The sequence below is a fragment of the Lissotriton helveticus genome, chromosome 3_1, assembly GCF_964261635.1.
Source record: "Lissotriton helveticus chromosome 3_1, aLisHel1.1, whole genome shotgun sequence".
NCBI classification, from domain to species: Eukaryota; Metazoa; Chordata; class Amphibia; order Caudata; family Salamandridae; genus Lissotriton; species Lissotriton helveticus.
Window position 1 is genome coordinate 1,533,065,289 of NC_136061.1, and position 25,766 is coordinate 1,533,091,054.

Consider the following 25,766-nt stretch of genomic DNA (forward strand, 5'->3'; position numbering starts at 1 on the left):
AGGCGTTCTGGATGCGTTGTAATAGTCTCAGGAGCTTGGCCGACGTTCCTGCGTAGAGGGAGTTTCTGTAGTCCAGACTGCTGGTGACAAGGGCCTGGGTAACTGTTCTTGTCGTCTCGGTGGGGATCCACTTGAAGATCCTGCGGAGCATTCGAAGGGTGTTGAAGCAGGATGAGGAGACGGCGTTGACCTGCTTAGTCAGGAGTCATGGAGAGGGTGGAGTTGAGGATGACCCCTAGGTTGCGTGCGTGGTCGGTGGGTGTTGGGGCTGTTCCTAGGGTTGTCGGCCACCAGGAGTCGTCCTAGGCTGAAGGGGTGGAGCCGAGGATGAGGACCTCCGTCTTGTCCGAGTTCAGCTTCAGTCGGCTGCTCCTCATACATTCGGCGACGGCCTTCATGGAGATTGGTTTTGGCAGTGTGAGGGTCTTTGGTGAGGGAGATGATCAGCTGGGTGTTGTCGGCGTAGGAGATGATGTTGAGGTCGTGCTGACGGGCGACGTGGGCGAGGGATGCCATGTAGATGTTGAACAGCGTCGGGCTGAGGGAGGAGCTCTGGGGTACGCCGCAGATGATTTCGGTGGCAATGGAGCGAAAGGGGGGGTGGCGGACGCTCTGAGTTCTGCCGGAGAGGAAGGATGTGGTCCAATCCAGGACCTTCTCTTGGATCCCGGCGTCGTGTAGGCGTGTTCGTAGTGTGCGGTGGCAGACCGTGTCAAAGGCGGCTGACAGGTCCAGGAGGATGAGGGTTACTGTTTCTCCGTTGTCAAGCAGGGTCCTGGTGTCATCGGTGGCGGCGAGGAGGGCGGTTTCGGTGCTGTGGTTGCTGCGGAACCCGGACTGGGACGGGTCCAGGATGCTGTTCTCCTCGAGGAAGCAGGTCAGTTGTTTGTTGATGATTTTTTTCGGTGACCTTCGCTGGGAACGGGAGCAGGGAGATGGGTTGGAAGTTCTTGTGGTCCTTGGGGTCCGCCTTGGGTTTCTTGAGTAAGGCGTTGATCTCAGCGTGCTTCCAGCTTTCCTAACTCAAGAGAGCATTCCTAACTCAAGAGGCCTGCGATTTGTTGCATGCCACAGAGAATGCTGCAAATCCCGCACAATGCGCCTTAACCTGAATGATACCATTGCTTTAGGACTTAATGCCAGCAACTGGGAAGTTGATACATGACAACAGCTGTGGGATGATCTCAACGCATGCATTATTTGGGAATAAGGATCTGCACTTCAATAATAGGAACCATTTGTAGATGTACTACTTTCTCCACTTTGGTAATCATTGTGTTGAACGCTCAAGTCATCAACATCAAATATGCATTTTCAAAAAATAGGAATACTCCCATACCACCAACTTGGGAAGCCCTGTGGCTGTTGAACCAAAATTGATTTATTTTGATGATAACCATTATGGTGATTCTAGTGCATATTTTTGTTTGCTGGACCCTAGACTCTGCTTGAAGTTTGAATTACACCACATGAACCCATTTATTTGTCTCAGTCCATGGTATTCCTACTGGGAAGAACGATCACCTTTTCAAAAAAATGCTGAAATAAATCCTAGCAAGCTCGGAGGCAAGACACATTTCCTGCATGCTGTTGCCAGAGATTTCATTTTCTTTAAAGCTATGATGCAGGCTTGGGAGCACTCCCCCCTCAATGAGAGAGGTGGTGATAACGTCCCTATTAAAGCCCGGTAAATCTCCCCAGACATGTGACTCTTAAAGGCCACTGTTGCTTATCAACTGTGATACAAAAATACTAGCGAAGGTGCTGGCCACACAGTTAGCTCTGCTTATGGAAAAATTATTCTTCCTGATCAATCTGGGTTCGTCCCTGGTAGGGCTACCACCCACAACTTACGTACATTGTTCTCGATGATACAGACTATTTCCCCAGAATATCCAGTTGCTGCTGTGTTTCTAGATGCATCTAAAGCATTTGATTCTGTTGAATGGGGGTACAAATTTAATGTCCTTGGGAGAATGGGATTTCCCAAATTGTTCATTTCATGGGTACAGCTGTTATATCATCAGCCCTCGGCTAGGGTGTTGATAAACGGGCATCTGTCCTCGGCCCTCTCTATGACACGCGGCACTCGACAGGGGTGCCCGCTTTCCCCACTCCTTTTTGCCATTGGCTTCTAGATTGCGCCAACTCCATCAGGACAGGGCGTTCCAGTGTTTCTAAAGACAGGTTCTCATATTGTTATATGCGGACGACTTCACATTATATATTAGAGACCCGCAGCAGAATGTTAACCCCCTATTGCGAGAGTTTCTGGTGTTCGGTCATTTGTCTGGTGTGCATATAAACTGGGGAAAATCAAAACATTTTCCACTGACGTCCGCTGTGGCCAGATTTCAGTTAGACTTTCCTCTTGAGTGGTGTTGCTCTGATCTCCGTTACTTGGGAATACAGATATCTCGGGATCGGGAAGAAACAATTCGATTGAATTATGGCACAGCAATTACAAGGTTGGGCAATAATGTAACACGCTGAATATCTCTACCTCTGTCGATGCAGGAAGAGCTTCCCTCATAGAAATGGTGGTTCTCCCTCAGTTTCTTTACCTGTTTCTGAATGTCCCCTATTATCCTGTGAAATATTTCTTTGGAACCTTACATGCTGAGTTGACACGTCTCCTATAGGGGGGGCAGGCAGTCGCGACTTCGATGGGCCATCCTTACACAACCCTACGACAGAGGTGGGTTAGACATCCCCGACTTTGAAGCGTACTATATAAGTGCGCAGGCACATTATGCATATCATTGGATGCGACCCACTCCGTACATGCCACAGCTAGCTACTGAGGATTGGCTGGCACATCCTCTTCCACTAAGTGGGCTTATACATGGCCCTGTACATGCAACAGAGACACCACACAAGACGGTGACTAGCACAGTGGATGCTTGGAGCCGAATGGCAAAGCTAATGGGGTCCCCATTATTGTATTCTCCGCGCCTTCCATTAACCTATCATCCCAGTATGGTATTGCTGCAGAAAGTAGGTTTCCAGAACATGTGTAAACGGATTCAAATTCATACTTGGGGGGACCTGTTTCAGGAGGGTCTGTTCCGCTCCATGGATCACATGTTCCGGGAGCAGCCACCTACGCCCTTAGATGTATTTTTGTATGCAAGATTGAGGCTGGGGATGAAAGCGGTTATCCCAGACTTCCCACGTGAGCCGGAGATTTTTGAACCGCTGCATTATATACTTAGTTCTCAGGATGGGAAGCACTTAGTATTGGGCTGTATAGGAACATACGTTTGCACTCACGGGCTATTGGGAGTTCTGCCCGCATGCATTGGAGCGAGGATTTGGGTGCGGAAGTAACAGATGAACAATGGGGCTATTGCTGCAGAATGACGGAAAGCATATCGGCTAGCTGCCGTTTCAAAATCATACACTATAAATTTCTGCAGCGAATGTATTATATGCCTGCCAAGAAGTTCTGGTTTCAATTATCGGATAATGATCGCTGTGATAGATGTGGGAGGCCGGGGGCGGGATTTCTGCACCTGGCTTGGGAATGTATGAGGGTATGGAACTATTGGATTCAGATACACACTGCTCTTGAACGCATGTTGGACATTGTTCTGGCAAGGGACCTGTTAGTTATGCTATTGGGATATACCGCACAGATACATAAGCAGCATCGAAAGTTCCTTAATCTTGCCCTTCTTCTAGCCAAGCGAAGGGTGGCCTGTCGGTGGGGTAGGGGACAGGCCCCAAAGTTTAAAGAGTGGTTGCATGATGTTGAGTATTGCCAGGAGCAGACCTCTATACATGCGGAAACACAGCCGTTGGCCTCTCGGCCAAGAGATATATGGGAGCCACTCCGTGCATACCTTGCTAGTAGAGGGGACAAAGGATCTGAGTCCAACGTGGAGAATGACTCGTAAGTACTGGAGGATGACTTTGGAGTATATGATGGGAGAGGCTTTTGATTATCAATATCTACAATGGTTGCTTCCTAATGAGCATGTCTGAGGAAAAATGCTTAGAGGGATTGCTAGATCTCTGATCCCTACATGTTTCTATGTCACCATATATGCTACATGTTGCACTCTGTTTATAAATGTACTGTTATTATCCAGCAGCTTTCTGGCTAGGCCGGGACATTTTGATACACTCACAGAGGATATCGACTGATATGGACATTGATTTCTGCTCTAATTGATATTTTTAGGATTCTGCCGGAATAATAGGATGCGCTCAGTTGAACTGCTGAATTATATTAACATTGATTAATACTGTAACTGACATCTTTTGATTGTCCAGCTGTATGGCTTCTGTTATGCTGTATGTTCTTTGGAAAAGACAAAAAGAAAATTAAAAAGAAAAAAAAAGCTATGATACAGGCTTGCCATATGCCTAGCGATTGCCTCCCTTGGAGACAAATGTAGGCCCCATATCTACTAAAAAACATTATACTAGGCCAGGGCCGAGTGCCTAAAAATCTCAGCTAAGGGGAGTTCCGCAAGCGTTGGAGTGCTTTAGGTCGTGTCATTCGGCTGATTTTTAGCGCCAGGTATTTTTCCCGCGCTGGAAAATTAGCGCGAAAGGCACCATGCGCAGCGCAAGAGGGTGCTGCTTCTTTCTGCAATCGAGTAGATTTTCTGCACGAGCAGCAGGTTCCTCAACACAAACTGATGATTTCTCAACACAAGCAGTCGCGATCACCAGAGTTGAGAAACCTCACTGGGAGGTGTTCTAGCATTGGATTTCCCTTGATCGAACACCAACTGAACGTTGGCAAGTAATGAAAACACTCAGCTCCGCAAAGTTTTTAGGAACTCTACATGCTCCACAGAGTACCGAAAACTCTGCAAACTCCACGAACGGAGCAGAGTTCACCGACCAGGCCTACATTATACACACTTTCTGCATGGCTCTTGGTGGGAAGTAAATGCACTAGTTGCTAACCACACGTTTAAACCCTCCGAATATGCTACCGAAGGTACAGTGCTTGGCCAATAATACTAACAAACATTTTCTTAGCTTTCTACCCGGAATTCCAAGTCTTCAAGTGGACCACCCAGACCCCTAGTATTGCGCTGTCACAGTTACTACTTATTGTGCGATAAACCTATGTTTGTTGATTACAGAAGGCGTTGTCGTTCATTGCTGCTGTGAGACATGCACTTTGAACGATGATATAGTTTAAAGTGATTTTCTTTTGTGCCCTTATTCATGGACTATTACAGCGCTTGCAGCAAGCTCAAAAGGTCGTTGCAATTCATGTTAAAGAACTTGATAGGGACACTGTGCACTGCAAGTAGTAGGCTTACATTGTTTAAGAAGATAATTGAAAATATAAAATTACATTTTCCGTTCTCAAATTCTTAAAAATGAGCTGTTGGTCGGAAACAGGTTTCAGTGAGAGCACTGACACACCTCCAAAGGGCTTTGGCGAGCCCATAAATCACACACCCCAGAGTGGTAACATCCTGATCCATGTAACCTGCTGCACGCAAAAGTGCTCGCCGACAGGAATACTATTATTTCCGCACTGCTCTTATTTCCCACCCTAATCCCCTGCTCATCTGCCATGCATCACATGGCTAGTACTGTATGATCTTGTTACCCATCAGCCATTTCATTTTAGAGTTTGCTTAAAACTCACTTCGATGGGATACTATCAAACCAATGATTCAACACAATTGTTGAACAAACGTGAACTTTGTACCAGTGTCGATTTATGCTCAATAAACCCACTGTACTCAGTAATTCTTTGTGTACAAATCCACTTGGTCATTTGTTGCAAACTGACTGACTGTCTCCCCTCTCCAGGCCCAATCAACGCTCCCTTCTTCCACAATGTCACACTCTCTTGGATAATGGAAGCTTGGTTGCAAGACTGAACTATTCTTTCTGTCCTCTGTCCCCTGGCTAATTTTAGCTACAAGAGATGTCATCTTGAAAGAAGCAGCTCGTTTATTTGCCAGGCAGACAGTACAATCTACAGATAAAGTGATCCCCTATGATACCCCTAATTAGTATTCAATACCCAGCACATTTTGTAATTTATCCTCTGCTCCCTCCGGGAACTGTATGCCCCTGGATACCCTAAAGGCTCATTAGCCACGGTTTATAAATCCCGATTGATTGATTGCTATTCTTAACACCTCTAATGCCAGAGGGGTAGTCTCAAACATGTTGGGACTGGATTGCTTCATGATCTTAAAGAGGCATTTCTTTGTTCTTGGGACCTCCTACAGACAGCGGATGCCATTGTTCTCATCCTACCTCAAAGATGACTTCGGCAAATCCGACTGCACAGCACAGTAGTGGCGTTTTGGCATTCTACCTATGGCTGTCTTTAGCAGACACAGCTTTTCCAGGTTTTTTTTCAAAACATATTTTATGAAATTTCCATGGTACATTCTGGGCCGCAGCCCGGCAAATACATAGTAAGGACAAAAATGATTTGGGTCTACCAAGCACGTATAACGTATTAGAGCAGAACATATATACATCTCAACAAAAACAGTTTGGCGCAGACATATCCAATACCCGTGCATCTTGGGAAGTTCAGCTAGGTACGTGAGTAATACCACGTCCTGAAGAAGCCCGAAGTGTGGGTGAAACGCATTGGCTGTTTTGGGATAAAAATACATGTGTAGTGCCAAGAAATGAATAAAAGGAAATTAAGGACATGAAAAGAACGAATGCATCTGTCATCGTGATTTCGCTGTTTTGAGGATTATCCCACGGATATTGTTTGAATATCTCCACTTTTGTGCCTCTCTTACTTGTGCATTCATAACTATACAACGTTCTAAAAGGTGAGATAGTTAAGTTAGGTCGGTATGCCTGCCTTACACTGGTGAATTACAAATGCCACTAAAAATGATGGCCACATAAAAAGACAGACCCCTATATCTAACATTCTGGAGAAGATGTGTAGGGTCTTTGCATATGTATTTTGGGTTGGTGGCAAAGCATTGTCCTACTTGTGGGATTTTTTAATTTGTGGAACAATGTTAAGGGCAAAAGTCAAGTAATCTGTATAGCTTATTCAGAATGTGTATGGAACTAATGAACACAAACAAGGATCTAATATACAAACTGTATTTTTTCATTTTACATATATCTGTTATTTTTATTGTTTTCATGTTGAAGCAGATTCCGATTGTTATCTTCATTTTCTTTGATCTGGACATAATATTAGCAACACTGAAAAAGTCAAATGAATGAAGCAGGTATTGATGGTCTTTTTTATGTTAGGTCTAGCTTGAAGACACAGCTGCGGCCAGACCACATGTGATCAACAGAAAAGAGAGTTTTTAGAACCACTATCTGGAAAAGGGCTTTGGCTCTACCCATGTGTAAATTTCATTGAGTACAGCATTCGATTCAGCTTTCAAAGAAAAAAGTGCTTGCATTGAACCTCTTGCCTCATGAGGATGCTTATGATCAATACAAAAGGACTACATTGGTTACTTTGGCAACTTAATGGCTAGATACCTTATCCATTTACTCTGAAAAGTCGCAACAAAAGCTATAAGGCACGGTTTTTAGTTTACCTTATGTGATCAATAGAAAAAGAGCTTTAAGAAGTACGTCTGAGAAAGAGACTTTGGCATCTCCCAAAAGTTAATTCCCTGGAGTACACATTCTGATTGTGCAAATCGTATGTGCTTCTGCTGAATTTGGCTACTCAGGCCTCCATATTCAAGCGAAGGATGGAGCAAGGGTATAGTGCTAAGTAAATCAAAACCGACATTAATTTAGAGGTAATGGACGTATATCAGTATCAGAAGTCCAAGATTGTTAATATTGTCTGTAATTTAACTGAACTACAATTTCCATAATACCTTGGACATTCACTGGTGACTTTACAGTGGTGTGGGACACGCTGGCATTGTAAGAAAAGAAAGTGCAGCTGGGAGAGTGGACGAGACCCGCATTCCATCGGTGAACTGGGTTTCTTGCCCAGATTTCTAACATCCCTCCAATGGCACAGACTGTTCTTTCCTCCATTCTTTCTCGCACCAGGCCTCCCTCCCTGAGCTCTTCCTAATCTCAAAAGGCATTTCATCCTTTACTCCACAGGTACGTTCACTCCTCCACTTTCACTCATTTCCTCCTCTAATGCCTACTCTCTTACTAACCACCACTCACCCTTCTCTTCTCCTTCCACTGGTACCCACCCACTCTACCCATTGCCTACTAACTTCCTGTTCTCTCACTGGTATCCACTCTACATACCCTGTTGTTACTCACAGTATCTTCCTACACTCATTCCCTGCTCTTGTGCCTACTCTCAAATAGACTCTGACTCCTCTACCTCCATTCGTACCAATGCCGTCTTCCTCCTACCATGCATCCTTCCCTGCTTCCTCACCCATTCACTCATTATCCAACCATGGCCCATTTCCCGCAACCCTCCCATTCACTCACTTACTCATAACTCCTCTTTATCTCCCTCCGCTTGTATCTAAACCTGTTTCCCTGAATCATCCCTGCCCACTCCCTCACATCTCAGATAAAATGCCACTCACTAATGCTGGTACTCATATTTTTTTTATTGAGACAGTTTTATAAAGAGCAATCATGACCCAAAGGTATCAGAGCGCTATTCAGGGCAACCCCCACAACCCGTAACATATAGAATACCATAAAAATAAACCAGAATAATTACAAGAGAGGGTTTGTGGTCCAAGATAGCCCTTCCAGCATTGTGCTAGTAAGTCCAGTAATATCTAGGTGAGCAAAATTACTCTACTGTAAGGGTCTCAGAGTTGATATAGATTAACACCCATGTTCTAACCTTGTGTTATGTTAAGAATCAGTCCAGACAAATCGGTTTAATCTTTTCTTGAAACTGTTCGTCCATAGGTTAGACTGAACCTCTGGTGCGAGAGTTCCATATTTTCTGCGCTGATCTAGAGAAAGTGGGGCGTAGGTATTTTTTTTTTTTTAATCTCTGTGGTTTCAGCAGGAGGGAGTTGGTACTTCATAGGTATCAGCCACTCCCTCAGATCTTGAGCTTGCTTTTGAGGTACTTCGGTGTATAATGGTGCAGGGCATTATGTGTCAAGTATGCTAACTTCAGTTGGATTCTTGCTTCAACTGGCAGCCTGCTGAGAGACTTAAGAACAGGTGAATTATGGACGAAGCGTCTAGTTCCCGTCATTAGTCTCGCTGTGACATTTAAAAAATATATATTTATATATAAAGCCATCAAAATACATAAATAAATACATTTTTTGTTTTGTTTTGTTTTATATAGCGCAAACTTGACCCGAACGAATCACAGCGCTTTACATGAGCAACAGTAATGTTGCAGAAGGACACCTTAATTTTTTGCTAGGCACATGGAGATTAAGTAATTTCACCAGAATCACAGGATGTTGAGCGTCCCTGCCGAGACTCTGACCCAGTTCCCAAGCTTCAAGGTCAACCGCTCTAGCCGTAAGGCCACATCCTATCGTCTCTCCATTGAAGGGTTGCCTTGAGTGGCGCCGTGCTTGTTTTCGGTAAACCTTTTAGGGTTTCACACTCGTATTCCAATCTGGATGTTACAAGGGATTGGACTGCATTCTTGCAGTCTGGTGGTAGGATGAAGGTATTCACCTGCTTGAGGAGGTTAAAATGGAGAAGCACACTGTGTGTGGCTGCGCTGATGAGTGCTTGCATGTTGAGATTTTTATCCAGGGTTATCCCAAGGGATTTCATTTCTTCTATGATTACAAGGCGTATTTGAAGTGACCAGTTGCTTCAGACACTCATATCCGGTGGGAGGTATGGGATGTGGAGAAGAGAAGAAATTCAGTTTTCGTGGTGTTTAGATTGAGATGGTTTTGAGATAGCCAGGTCTGAGTTTTCATAATAGTGTCACTAAGTTGAGTAATATCTTTCATGCGGGAAATCTTCAGGTACAACTGAGTGTAATCTGCGTACATGTGTACATTCTCATTCTTTAGTCCTTCCCCCACCATACCACAAACTCTGGTCTTCTTCAAATGCCTGCCTTCCTTCACCCACCATGCTCCCTTGCCTCTCATTGACTCCACTTTCCCTCATCCACGTCCTCTCCATGTTCCCTCTCTGGCTCCCACATCCTCTCTTCGAGTTGCTTGCCTACTTCCGACCAGGCAGCGGTACAGTGCTTCCTTTTCTGTCGCAGCTAATGTTCCAAAGGGAAAACAGTGACAGAGGCAGCTAAAAATACTCACAGCTCCCGCGGGCTGTGCGGCGGGAGCGGAGCCCCGATGCGTACAGATAAAACTTGTCCTAGAATCCAGCAATTGAGCAAGAGCCGAGCCAAGGGCCTCGCTCTGCTCTACCTGCTTGAGCACGAGCCGAGCCACAAATATTTAGCATGATAACCATGCCACAAATATCATGTAACAAGAGAAAGTGTATATATATATTTTTTATAATGCAGAACCTCCTTAGTGCATTAGATGATCTCATTGCACCGAGTGGCAAGTATTAGCAGTGATAACTTTTAAATATTAACCTAAAAATACACGCCCACCACCGCCTCACATGCCCCATTTATAGATGGAACCAAATTATGGTTAATAAACCGGTCTCTACAGGCTTTTCTGTACAGAACAATCCTGAAACTAAATGTTCACAAATATGATGAAGGAAAAGGAGGCGCATTGAAGTAAATAAATTGTCTAGGATCACACAATTTGGTCAAGCGTTGTAGCTGGAATTGATAACAGGAAGGGGAACCTGGAATTGATTATAGGTTTTCTGGTTTCAAATTGTGAAGTTCTCTTCCATTTTATTTTAAAGGCAATGCTTTGTGTTTATTTCTTTGAGGAGATAAATCAGTTCACTGTGGCCCACAAATACATAAATGGCAAGTTAAATCCAGTTGATACAAGAAAAGTTTCATGAAAAATGAACAAAGTAAATGGAAATGCAAATTACTTTTTATTTTCATACATAACATGCTTGCTGTGCGCACACATACACTCCCCGACATACAATACATGGCTCGTGTACACAACGCATGACAGTGAGAGCAGCTACACAGGGCAGGATACATACATTAATGGAAACCCTGGAGTGACTTTCTGTTGCACACATGCAAAGGTCGCTTGGGGACTTAAAGGAGTGCTTGGGGCACCAGCACTCATGGTTTGATTTTCAGGGTTACCTGAAGGCCACAAACAAGTAAATATTACATGCACATAGACCCACCCAATGCCTGCACTCTGGAGTCTTCAGTGCACACAACTACCACACAAACTGTGCACATACTCACCAGGCGAGGTATAAGCACAGACGTACAATCACACTACATGTGCACTCACTAAATTTCACCAAGAAAGTGGACACACAGAAGGTGTAATCACACGCCACCTCTTTTAAGAGAGGTCCAACACCTAATTGAGGGAAATTACACATATTAGCAAAACAAAAGACCGGTGGGTTGAATCATCCAACAGAGTTACATTCACATGCACAAAAGTGAGGTACAGAGGCCAGCTAAAGACTTTAATGGAGAGTCACCACAGCAGGACCTTTGCATTTTTATTACCTCATGGGGTGGGGGATGATGGGCTGTTTGTGGAGTGTAAAACGCTGTACACATGTTCTGCGAGGGACAATTCGAAACCCCATTAACGTAATGTTCCTCTTTGAGCACTTCCACAGGTAGTCACCACCGCCCATCTGCAAAGTCGACTCCTGAGCAGCACCTCTGCTACGGGTGGGACGTGGGAAGGGAGCTTGGAGCATGAGGTAAATATCATTGAAGGCAGACAGTACAGCAGGGACATCTTAAGGATTTCTGGGGCCACAGGCCAAACATAATTTGGGCCCCTCTGCACAGAACAACTCTGAAATTAATATTAATTTGTAGCTCATTCATGCCCTCTGCAACTATGGTCGGATCTTTGGCACCGCTCTTCCTCGGCCAGCCGCCATCTCGGCCTAACCCTAGAACAAACAGTCTCTTGTTGGCCAGCAACAGAGAAGCAAAAAGACTGGATGTGTGAACAAGATGGCTGCGTGCCAACTAGAGTCTCCCTTTGTGCCTACAAAGGTTGCTTATTTTATGTTTACTGCACTCCTGTCTCCGCTGAATGAGGAACAGGGACTCTGCATCAGGGCACTAGACTGTGATTGAACTGACCCAGCAGAGGCACCAGATGGACAGTGCAGATCATATAAAGCCGCTCTGCACTGCCCTTTGGCACATGGCCTGCCCTCTGGCACTGTCTTGGCAAAGCGGTCTCCAGCTGCTCTGTGCCAGAAAAGCAGACAGACTAGTGATCCACCTAAGCCTTCGACCCGTTATGTGTGGTGTAGCTAGTCTGTCAGTGTCATTCAGGCATACGATGCTGATTGGTGCTTTAATCTGCTGCACTGCCTACGTTGCGTGGGACCGGTATTCGGAGTGAGGTAGCAATAGGCTGTGATCGCACCAGTCTGGCAGCAGCTCTAAAATGGAGCCCAAAATGCCAATTTTGACTGTACAGTAAGTTGCATATGCTGCACAAAGGCAAAGGCTTGTGCATTTGAACTGAGTATCAAATCTAAACGTTTAAATCAACCTGCACTAGATTAAAAAGTAATTAAACAAACTGATAATTTGCAAACTCTAGGGCAAGGCAGTCTGGGACCATTACTAAAGCTGAACAAGGGGGCCCCTTGATAGATGGGGACCCTGGACCAGAGCTCTCTTTGCCCATGCCTTAAAACGTCTATGGATAGCAGCCTTTGGAAAGGGCATCTTGTTTTGAGCTTCAGGATCCAAGAAGCCCATGAGCCGAGCCAGGGATGTGTCTCGAGCCTTCAGTGACCTACGACCGAACAGGGCGGGGTGGGGTGGGGGTTTGGCGAAGGTTAGTCTCCGGATGTGAGATAAGTGGTAGGAGAGCAGGAAAACTATAGCATGTTAGATTAAAGCAGGGGTGGAGGGGATGTCACAAAAACAAAAGGGAAGGGGACACCAATGGAAAGTAAGTGGGAAACAGGAGTGTAGAAAACTGAATGTCGTTATACAGAGATTGTAGGGAAACACCAAGCGAAAAACAATCTTTGGCAGGGCCATTAGGTCTCGCCTATGTAAGAGGTATTGGCTTTGCTAATATGTTTTATCCATGTTATACACTAATGTGGCTGCTGTTCAGCATGGCTGAAAGTTAGTGGTTGGAGTGGAATGTCATAGAGCTGATAGGCATAGAGTGGAGTGGCACAGTGTGGAGTGGTGTGGAGTGGTGTAAAGTGTTGCGGCGTGGCGTAAAGTGAAGTGGCAAGAAGTGTAGTACAGTAGAGTTGCATAGAATGGGATAGAGTGCCTTACAGTAGGGTAGATTGTCTTAGAGTGGAGTGGCACAGAGTAAAAGGTCATAGAGTGGAGTGGCAGAGTGTTGCAGAGTGTTGCAGAGTGGAGTGGCATACAGTGGAATAAAGTGGCGTGGAGTGGCATAGAAGGGTTCGAGTGGAGTAGATTGTCGTAGAGTGAAGTAGTATAGAGTGGAGTGGAATAATGAAGTATAGTGTTGAAAAGTAGAGTGGAGTGGCTTAGAGTGTTGCAGAGTGGAGTGGTATGTTGTAGCGTGGAGTAGTATGTTGTAGACTAAAGTGGAGTTACGTAGAGTGGAATAGAGCATAGTAGAGCGGGGCAGAGTGAAGTAGAGTAGCTTGAGTAGAGTGGCATAGAGTGTCCCGGAGGGGCATACAGAGAAGCGGCGTAGATTGTTGTGTCGGGTCATAGAGCACCAGGTTGCAGAATGGAGGGTCATAGAGTGCAACAGAGTGGGTTAGATTGCGCAGTCGAGTGGCAGAGAGTGCAGTGGGAGAGCGAGTGCAGTGGCAAACAGCACAGTGGCAGACAGCACAGTGGAGTATCGGGTCATAAAGAGTCATAGAGTGGAGTGGAGTGGAGGGTCGCAGAGTGGCATAGACAGGAGTGGAGTGGTGTGTCATAGAATTTGGTGCCGCAAAGTGGCATGTCTTGGAGTGACGTGGAGTGGATTGGCGTAGAGTGGCGGGGAATAGTGTGTAGTAGAGTGGTGTAGAGTGGAATGGTGTAGTATACATTAAGCACGGTGAGGTCGCGCACTGCCATTACAGACAACACATTTTCAATTGAAATGACTATTACATTTGCACAAACATACAGCTTTACTGATAAAACTACACAGCGCACCAACGATAAAGAGTGGAAATGGCCTTACCTAGTTTATTGATTCGTTTTGATCATTTTAAAACATTTGTTTCCACCAGACTTCACAATTACCAAAATACATTTGCACAGTTCATTTACAGACATTTAAATTTTGTTGTGTGCTAGAAAAACGCCTTTATTTTCACAATTCCAGTACCCAGCAAGATTGTCACATAAATCCTCTCGCTTTGAAGACAGAAGAAGCAAAGTAAACAACAAACTCCCTTGGAAAACAGAGCCTGAAATTTGACCTCTGTCTTTGAATACACACCCAATGTGACAAGATACAAACACGATTTAACCCTTTGACCGTGGCGCGAATTCAGCCGCGGTGCGGGCGAAATAATGAGTGGGCGGGGTTCGGACGGCCCCCGGCCGTCCTCCGCACATGCCCACACCCACTGTGACGTCGGATGGCTGGGGGCCGTCCGACGCATGGAAAGGGTTAAAGGCCTGTTTACAGAAAACGAGCACTTGCTGGAGAATACTAGGACCCATGGTAAACAGCCTGTGCTCCACAAGAGGGACAAAGACATGCTGGAAAGCTTAAAAAATCAAGCCAGCAAATAGAAAGCAAGCAAATGTGACTTGCATTCCTGGGGAAGCTTTCAGAATGTCCCCAAGAAGTGTTTAGCAAACCATACAGCTAGACTGTCTGATGGGCTTCAACCTAAAAAGGGAAAATTAGAAGATGGGAGATATTGTCCGGGGATGAAAAGATGGAACTGCCACACAAGAAGATATGGGGAAACTGTAGTGACTTAGATGGGGTTATGCTGGGGCACTTGGAATTTTGAGAGAGAGTGTTCTCTCTCTGAAGAATATTGGGGTATGAATTCAGTGAGGTGGAGTGGTTCCTTGCTGGCTGGTGGGCTCATAGTAATTGGAGTTTTGCTGTCGTCATTTAGATAATCGCCACACCTTTTTGGTGACCAGCCGACTACCAGTCACCCTGCTGTATTGTCACATCATTTGGGAAAAGAAGAGTTTGCTGAAGGTCACGCTCCCCCGTGTCTCAGACAGACCAAAACACTCTGTTAGGTTATAGTAAAAAAACACGAATTTAATGTTTGTGGGGTGTGGAAACATTTTGAGCTTACTTGCTGGAAAGGAAATTCATAATTTTGACTGACCACAAACCTCTTGTATTTATCCTCTTTGGTGAAAATGTAAATAGTCACACACTTCGAACTGCACACGTGTTGCTGTTGCTGCTTCAATACCACTTTGACATTCACCACATTCCTGGAGACATGAACTCCAGGGCAGATTATTTGTTGCAAATCCCTCTTCAGGAGGATGGGCAAGTTGAGGACCGTGAGAATGAGTTGTCTTACTGTAGCTGTGAATGTTAAGAAATCCATTTCGATTACTGAGAATGAATGGTGCGCTGCTGCTGAAAACAATGTGGCGCTCAAACAAGACATCAATTTTGTTTAAAACTGTTGGCATAGGGAGAAGAATCTTCAGGCTTATTTTCAACCATCTGTCACAGTTTCAAATGAGCTGTGTGTAGAAGGTGAGTTACTGATGGGTGCAGAAATGTTAATTTCACTCACGCATATGAGTGACGCATGGGTTGTAACGTAACTAAGCAGAGTTCGCTCTGCCTTTTGGTGGCCAGGCACGGATAAAGATGTAGAAGAGTTGGTGAAGGCTTGTGTGGTGTGTACTGGATGTGAGAAAAACTCAGTGCGCGCACTTCTCTCCTTCTACCCATTGTTCATTATCTAGCCCTTGGTTAGAGGTTAGGATTGATCTGTTGGTTCCTCTCAAGTTATTGTCCTCCTGCCATCATTATGCTGTCGTTTTAGTGGAATGCTGCTCACAAAGGCCAGAGGTTACGTTTCTGTCAGATCCCACCACCGCAGAAGTAATTGACTTTCTGAAAGATATTTTATCCAAAGAGGGTTTTCCAGAATTCTTGGAATTCGAAAATGTTGGACGGTTTGTGAGCGGAAAAATGCAGCTTTTCCAAATACAGTGGGAGTCAAACATTTGAAAGGTTTTGCTATATCACGCTCAGGCCAATGATTTAATTGACCGAATAAACCGTGTGGTAGGAGAGTGTATTCAATGGGCTATTGCGAACCGATGTGGTGTACTAAGAGCAGTCTGGACACATATTATGTTTTATAGGAGTACACCGCACTCCATGGCAGGTGTTTCACCCTTTCAGATCACAAGGACAATGAAGGCAGTGTCAAAGGCGAATTCAGCATGGATGAGGAAGTGGTTGCATGATGGTGGGGAAGTTCCTGTACTGGATCATCTTGTAGGGACAAATGTCAAAGCTGCTCAAGTCAAACAGAAACAGGGTTTGGAGTGTCATACACATCAGAAAAGATAATCATGCCATTAAGGGCCGTTCCAAGTCTGGTGATCCTTTTGTGGTTGACAAAGTGGGAGCACTGTTGAAGTTAGTGGTCGGTCATCACTTTTGGAATGTTGGGAGAGTTGTTAATCGTATGAAATCCTGGTTGGGTCTGGTGGCTCAGTGGACTAATGCGTCCACTGCAGGGGCCTGTGATCGACCTCATGGTCATAGATTCAAATCCCGGCGGGTCCACTCAGCCTTTAATCCATCTGAGGTCGATAAAATGAGTACCATTGAGTTGGGTAACAGTAAACATCTGTTATTCAGCCCCAAGATGCCTACAGGTGAACGTGCACTTTACAAATACACATGTAATGTTATGTTATGTTGGACAACGATGGAAAGGGTCATTTTTCTAATACCCATATGACGACGGACAATGCTCCTGTTTTCAGGAGTGTACAGACACCTAATATTTCTATTTGTTTCAGATAATTAACTTAATCATGGTTGTGTTTGCTTTTGCAACCTTCATTTTCACTTCAATAACCTTATTAAGGCTAACTTTTTTGTCCTTGTGTGTTTTCGTTTTAAAGAAGTGCCATGTAATGCCTTGTGTGGTGTTAAGCTGGAGGGACTGGGTATGTCGAGAGAATGAGTGTTCTCTCTATGAAGGATGTGGAGGTTCGAATTCATGGAGTTGCAGCTGTTCCTTGCTGGCTGATGCACGCAAGGAGGCTCAATTGCGCTCCTTAAAATAAAATGTCCACCTTCTCATCGTTACAGAAGTTTTGTTGTGGTCTTTTGAATGATCACCATAGAAGCACTTGGAGAGAAGATAGCGGGGCATGCCAAGAGATCATAATGGACAAATTCAAGGCATGAATGAGGGAAATACCAGCGGAGAAGATAGGCGTGGAAGCCAGGTTATGATAAAGTGGAAATGCAAGGCGAGACGATAGGCAGGAATATCTAACAGAAAGATTGGGAAAATGACTAAGAAGAAGATGAGAGGGAATCTGTGCGAGTAGCCTATGGCAAATCATTGGTGAGAATTTTGTGGCAGGGGTCTCTGCCAATCTGGAATAAAGTTGTACGGTTAAGTGAGAGAAGACCCCCCCAAAAAAAGAATGCTCCAGTAAAGTCAAGATAATTCCATAATGTTATAGCATGTATCTCGGATTGGAGAACAAAACAGCTTCTTGAAGCTTAACATATGTATGTGATATGTAACTGTGCCGAGAGAGTGATGGGCAATCCCTGCAAATTAAAATAGTGGCTGGCATTCTTGGACTGTCCCTAAGGCAACATCAACACTAAACCATTAACAACCCCCACCACGACCATCAAATGTGATCAGGGAACATTATAATACTCATAACCGAACTATAAATTAATTGTCTAGAGTAGACCAACTAACCAACCTTCATCTTACCACCACAGGCAGCTTTAGCCCACTGGAATAACAGTTTCCCTCTGTAACCCCTGGACGTGTATGACCACCAGTACGACTGCCCAGTGGGGAACTATAAACAAAATACAGCACTGGGATCAGGTGCCCTCAATCAGAAAAGGCACTCAGATGTTTAGACTTTTAGTGGTGCACATAAAAGACAGGAGTGCCTAGTAACTACAAGTGTTATCATTGATAATATCATTCATCTTTTTTAGAAACTTCACATTTCCATCATTAATGATGCCCAGACATCACAAATAATATAGACCAAATATATAAATGATCCAACCCGTAATCACAGGAGTGTACATTAGTAATACACAGGAGTCATGGAAGCTTGATGAAAAATGTTGATTTATTTCTATTCTTTTTGTAGATGTAAACATGAATTCAGCCAAGCCAACGCGTTTAGTAAAAAACTGAATTAATCAGGGCTGTAAGTTAATGCTCAAAACCACGTGTATCATCTATAGTTAGACTATGCATTGTAATGGAGTGGGTCCCAGACGATAGTATCAAAGAGGAGTCATCAAATATTATTCTATGCTCAACTCCAATGTATTTATTACAACCCTCCATCTTCCTCATCAGAAGTGAATTCATTATGTTAGGGCTCCCGGTTTTATGGTATTTAATTTTTTGACATTTCTGTCTGTATTTATCCATATTTCTTTTTTGACCATTTTATGTGTATTTATCCGTATTTTTTGTGTGTTTTGTGTATAAATAAAGTTGTAAAACTGTACATTTTTATATTTATCAAACTGATAGTCGCGCACTCATATTTTGATGTCTGTCGTGATTTAGCTATTTAAGCTGCCAAATATTATGTAACAATACATCTGCTAAATATTAGTGTTATACCACAAATGTATGTTGACATATGCCATTATTTAAAGTAATTTCATTTTGTTTTTTAATTTCCCATGCTGTCCATCTGCTCAGCTGTTGGGCTACAATTCATGAAAGACAGCACGGAGAGTCACTTCAAGAAGCATAATTTTCTGTATTTATCCACTTTTGAAAATAAATGTTTTCATAAAACACATTGTTTTATGTTTGTATTTATCTGTAAAAATCTGTAAAAACGGAAACCAGGGAGCCTTAATTATGATCAATTATATTGCTCTTCCATGGATCTAAAGCAACAGCTACTATCTACCGTGTTCAGAGTGTAACACTCTGAACCCTGTAGATGGCAGCTGGATAATTTATATATTTGGTCTACATTCATTATGATGTCTGGGAATCATTAATGATGGAAATGTGAAGTTTCTAAAAAAAGATCAATGATAACACATGTGTAGATAATAAACACTCCTGTCCTGTATGTACTAAGTAGTTTTGTGTAGTGATTCGTTGGCGGTAGAATCACAAACAGTTGAGTGTCTGGGTCTAACTAATGAACTAATACGGATAAATACTAGTGCGACTGTCCTATAGCCCTAGTGCCTTTCTTTGTCTTATAAAAATGTTCATGTTGTGTTCGTCGCTGATGTGCTCCTTAATTTGCCTTCTTAGACAAGTTGTGGGTATCAATGTTTGCCCAGGGTGAAACAACACATGGAACAACTGTGAGAGAACCACAGTGGTCTTTTAGCTGTAGGGTTAACAATGTAGACACTAGCAACGTCTCCTCTACGTAGCGTCTCCAGTATCAGTTTCTTAGCAACCACAGGTCTAGATGGTTGAGCACCTGATTTGACTGGCAAAACAGGAGAGCAGCAAATCTCACACCTGGACAGACCTGGGGTAGAGACAGATAGATCACAATATGAGGAGAGGAAGGTGTTGCAGCATGGGAGACAAGGGATGGGGGTGGGCAGTCTTTCAGGAACTTGCTCCAAAGAGGGTAAAAGCTATTTACAGGGTTAAGGCAAAGCAGTACATTTCAATTAAATCTTTAACTCTCTTAATTTAATTTTCGCTGGCTTTCATGGTAAAAGTTCAGACCAGAGATTTTTCCAGGGCGTGGGGACCACTATGTTCCCCAGAATTCACATGGTCCTACTTTTGACGTGTAAGGCTCACATGTGAATGGATTCTTTTTTTACGTCTCTACAACATCTGACACTGTTTTCCCACTTGACATGCTCTCCTTATTACCTAAATGGATGATTCACATACATCTCCTCACTTGTTTCGAATCCTATCTTTTGGGTCAGATACGAACAGCTCACCTGTTGCATTCAACACTGTCTCTCAATTTCATATATGTGGGATTATTGCAAGTCTCTCTTGCCTGCAATTTTATCTTTCAGGTCCTGTTGCTAAAAGTCCACCTACCACTATTCCACTCATCTGCCAAAACGTTGCCTTAAATTGGCCACAGAGTTCTTCGCTAAACTTTATATTGATATTATGTGTCTCCCTGGCCTGACCTAGCAGCTCCTAGCCTCACCCTCATTATCCACAGCAATGGCACGCAGATTGCCATCATACAGATGATACATCTGGTCAAACCCATACCTAACTCTCAGAAGTGTCTTGCATTGGTAGCAAGTTGGATTAACAAAAACACGCTGAAACAACACTGACAGGAATTATGTTCTTGTAGTGAGAGGATGCTCCTCTACTTGGTCATCAAACATGAAGCCTGGAGTTCTAGACCCGGTTCTACCCCGGTTTCATAAATGCATAATCTTAAGGTCTCTTTGGTCAATGTCCATCTCAATCTCCCCAAATCAACAAAAGTTACATGCAACTGTTTCGATCAGATCAAAATGCTCTGCAAAAATTGTCCCACTTCTTCCACTCACAATGCCTACGCCAGGACAAAGGCAGGTCTACCCGTCTCTGCCTTCCTCGCTCTCTTATGACCAGATCAGAGACAGTAGCTGAAAGTTTATTCTTTGACTTTATTATTTTCCATATCTCCCTCAAAACTTTTGGCCTTGCACTTGTTACTTGTCAATAAAAGATCTCATTTCAAGAGGCTCTCCTATGTACCTCCAAGCAGTTTATCCTATAAGACTGGACCACCTATGCAACAAATTTGACAGGTACCATTATCGCAGTTCACTCAGAGCTTTCAAGTCACTCCTACTCCACCTTCGTTTTCTAAAGACAGTTTGGCTGACAAGCAGATCATTCTCACAACGAAGCTATGGAACTCATTTGCCTGCTCTCTTCTTGCACAGAACCACCTCCTTTCCCAAAAACCTTTGAAGACTTTGCTCTTTAACCACCTCAATTTAACTTAGCCTGGGTATAGATAGCAACATCTCGGTCTAGCGTCAGGGCAGCACTTGTGAAAACTACACTTTTTCTTTTATTAAAATCAATCAAATCACATGGAGAGGAATTGGAAACCATTCCATAGGTTGAGCCTGGAATTTATTGCCAGTACATATGCTTCAATTTTGGTTTTGAAAAAGTTTAGCTGTGTTTGTGTAGAAGAGACAATCCACTCTATGCTATGGGATTTAGATGTGGTCACACAGAAGAGAAGTCAGAATTATCATGATCATTTAGGCACCACAGACTCTTCCTTTGTCAAGTGTAATCCTCTGCAAGCTACAGGAGGTGCCCATTCACCACCTTTTAGAAATAGTTTTTTATATTAGTGTTCTCGTGCACGGTAGATTACAATGGCTTTCTTTATTTTCTCCTCCAGTGTGGACATCCACTCCGGGCACGTTACCCTTCTATGCCACCTTCCTCCAGGACAAATTACAATTTGCAACATGATGTTTGCTTCCTGGAACTTTCGTTCCCGCCGAAAAGAAAACGTGAGTTGATGAGGCACGAGAAATGCAGTATGCAAATCTTGCACTTAACTTGTCACAGATATGGGGAGGAAGCTTATGAATGAAAGCTTTAGCTCCACCTGACCATCTATTCTGGCGTGGGATGGTGCTAGGGCCCTCCTAAGCAATAGACTTTTCCAGGGACATTTCTTGAGTTACAATATGGGCTATGAACGTAGCAACGCCAGAAGTCTGAGAAAATACTGCAGAGGCCTGAACAAAATTGACCGTTGGAAGTAAAAGTCCTGGACCAGAGGGGCCATCTCTAAATCAAAGCAGGCTCCTTGTGAGCAAAACTATTGCACTTTTAAACAACTGGGAGCAGAAAGTCTTCTATGCAGTTACTGATGTGTGCTGCGTGTCAACTGAAAATGATAGAATACTGGTTTATGGCCTTCAAAAATCATTTTAAATCCAAGGCTGGGAATCTTTTTTGAGAAAGCCTAAAATCAAGGACGAGAAGGGGGAGTGCATGCAACACATTTCAATGCCTACAGAACTGTTTTCAAATTACAAGTATGCTGCTTCAAGTGCCAGCATTCAAAATACAATTGTCTATGATAAGATGGCTGGTTGAACCTGGCCAAACACATGACCGGGGAATTTTGCCAGCTGTTCATTTATTCCCACTCTCCACACTTTGAAGTAAACTTCAGCAGGGTCACTTCACATCTACCACTGATAGCCCACAGCAGAATAGGTAGTGTCTTGTGGTTACAATATCATGTATTCCGCTTTATGTAGGTTGCTAGTGACGTGGACTCTGATCAGGAACCGCTTTGGTTGCAACCCTCGGAGCAGACCCCAAATGGGTACATTTTAGAGACAGATGTTAGGTGACAGAAAGAGAGAAATTAGTAAAGATGACAGTAACAGAAGGGGTTGTGCAGACAAAAAAGCTCATTATTGTTTGGAAAGTTTCTACTATAATTGCTAGCTCATTCGCCAAACACTTGTCTCACTCGTGACAGACGATCAGTTTATCCACAGAACAGGCGTCTGTTTCTCTTTTATGAACAATAGAACGGAGACAAAACAAAAGTCACCATATTACAAGTTAGTTTTGGAAAAAAATCAAAATTCAGGACCTGTAGCTTTCATTGCTAGTAATGTGCAGAATGAGGTGCTCACATATATCTTTGTGATTTTGACTTTGAGTCCACAGTTACAATACAGATTTCGTAAAGTGCATGGTACTTGTCACAATAACAAATAATGTTGACAAGAAAATCAGGGTTAACTATCAGGTGGCCCAGAGGGGCATATTTATGTGTAAGAACTAGGGCTTGTGTACTTCAAAGTTTAAACCTAACAAATCTATTTACAAAGACCTAATCTAGTTTGTACGATAGAGGGACCCATGTCACCAAATGTAAGATTGCTCCAAAGATGACTTATGTGCATTCCTTGGACAATCAATGAATGAAATATGAGCAAATGGTGATATGAATAGTGGTACAGAACAAGCAACCCAGACGTTTTCTGCACACAACGACTGATAGAGGGAGAATGGTTGAAACTGATATTGGTAACAGAATATATTAACTCAATGCCTGTCAATCCATTACGCTGTGTATTACCTTTCAAAGAATAACTCATGAGTGTCCGAAAGGCCACATCAATATGTTTTAGCTTTTCCTACTGGTTTTGTGGTAACCTTCATCAAGACTTGAGGGGGCTTTTTCTAGACATAACTCAAGGGATAAGTAAAAACAAGCATTTACAATGCAACGGTCTCGCCTTTGTAAAAGTTAGAGCTATTGGCATTGTAAATGACAACATTTTTATTTATGTGTTCGTTTTGAAAACAGATAAATAAATGGCATTGTCATTTACAATGCCAATAGCTTAATCTCTCGCAAATGCGAGACCTATTGCATTTGCAATGCAATAGGTTGTGTATTTACACGAGTTTGAGCTATTGACATTGCAAATAACAATGCGTTTTATTTATGTTTCAAAAACAAAAACATAATTAAAATGTCTCTCACACTGCTGTCTCTCTCACACTGCTGTCTCTCCCTAGAACACACATATGCTGTCTCTCACACTGGTCGCCAACAGCCCTAATTAAATAGCACAGAGCAATCGCTATGAAAATGAAGATTATAGTAAAACTACAGTACGATCTGGGGAAAAAAAATCCAGAAGTTAGACAATGCACCAAGTATTGCAGCTACTATTATTAATATGAGTTTGAATCTTCGGGAAAGATGTATGGTCACGGTAGATAAATGATTCTTAAAGTTTTAGTAAGACAAGAAATTGAGCAATTAAGAGAAATACGAAAGTGTTTTAAGACTTCAGAAAAACAGGGGAAACGTTTAAACTGCTACAGACAAGCGTAAATAACCCAATTCAAGACCGCTTTACTGGCTAGACTAAGTGTTTCGTATTCGTCAACATTTCTCACACATATAGTAGAATGCATGTTTGATCCAAGTTTCCAAAAACATTCAGGCATACATTTACACATGCATATGTGTGCATGCAAATAGACACACAAACACACACACAGCCCACCCCACCCCCCTTTCCACACACTCTCGGATGTGAACGAGCAGAGTGCTGCATTGGAGAGCCCACGAGGTGGTGACGTGTCAGAGGCCCTCCCGGTGGGTGCCAACACTGAGGGCACAGAGCTGTCCGCCCCGGCGGAGGGGAGAGAGGACCCTCCCGGGGGGTGATAGCTTGTAGGACTTATCCTGAGGGCACAGAGATCTCAGCCCTGGCAGAGGGTGGAAAGGGCCCTCCCGGAGAGTGGCAGCATGTAAGGCATGCCCTGAGGGCACGGGGCTGTCAGCGCTATTGTGTTGGGCGCTACACTCGGGTGACGGTGTGAGAGTGCTGCCGGTGATGGGTAGGACTTGCTGCGGGGTGTGGTGAGAGTGGCGGGTGATGGGGGTGTTGCTGTGGGGTCTGGAGGGGTGGTAACAGTGGTGGGTCCTGTAGGGCGCCTGCTGCGAGGGAGGGTGCTGCGCGCTGCACTCTGTGATGGTGTAAGGGTGCTGCTGGCTATGGGTGGGGGGAGAAAGTTTCTTGTGGGGTGTGCAGGAGCTGTGACGTTAAGATGAGATAGAAATGCTGACTATGGTGAACGGCACAAGCTCATCCCTCTTCCTTTTGTCATGTGTGACCTTGGGCAGACCCTGCGTACTCCATTCAGTGCCTCACACCTCAGCCATGTCCCTGCTAGCTTCCTCCTCCTCTGCGTCAGCAGGAGTAGTGGTGAATTATTGATGGGCGCTGTGAGCTATGCAAGGTATGCTAAAGAGCTGTCTCCAAAGACCAGGCTACGGCCCCCACCGGTTACCATGTGTGCTCCTGGATACAGATGAATGAAACCTCACCTCTGCAGCGAAGGAACCAGACCACAGCATAGAGCAAACAAGCACGTTTGGGGCCATGTGTTTCCTGTGCAGGCTCAGCCATGCGGTTGCGGTGGTCGTAAAGGGGCAGGGGGTAGTGTTCCGCCCGTACTCTCCCCCTCCTGTCAGGGTTGCATCCTTGGAGATAGGCACCCGCGCTTTACTTATGACATTTTAAAAGTAAAGCTCGGGTGCCGCGATTATACTAAAATGAAGTAAATAGATGTTTTTTTCTATTTCTTTCATTTTGGTATAATCGCGGCACCCGCCCTTCACTTTGAAAATGTTATAAGTAAAGCGTGGGTGCCGCGATTATACCAAAATGAAAGAAATAGAAAAAAACATCTATTTCTTTTATTTTGGTATAATCGCGGCACCCGTGACGACGTACATATTTCTCTTTTAGAGCCGTCCCACTTAGACGGGCTCGGCCTGACTTCCTGCTGGCAAAGGTTTCTTATCTTCTTTATGGGGCAAAACAGATGGCCCCATAAAGAAGATAAGAAAGCTTTTACCACAGCAGTAAGTCAAGGAAACCAGTCTGAAAGGGACGGGGCTAAAAGAGAAAGAAGAACGTCACTAGGACCTCTTTTCCAATGGCTGGCCACCGTTTAGTATGAACGGTGACGCCAGCCAATGGAAAAGAGGGGAGGGGCTTTACCTCGCTAGTGAAAAATACTCTAAGTCATTAAATCTCGCCAGCTCGTCTGCGCATGTCTGCGCAGCCATCGCA

At 44.0% G+C, this 25,766-nt stretch overlaps 1 protein-coding gene across 1 annotated transcript in view; it reads right to left on the reverse strand.

The window, feature by feature from the left end:
- C2CD2L (C2CD2 like) overlaps positions 1-25,766 on the reverse strand; it is a 160,057-nt gene that overhangs the window by 131,314 nt on the left and 2,977 nt on the right. The window lies entirely within an intron of this gene.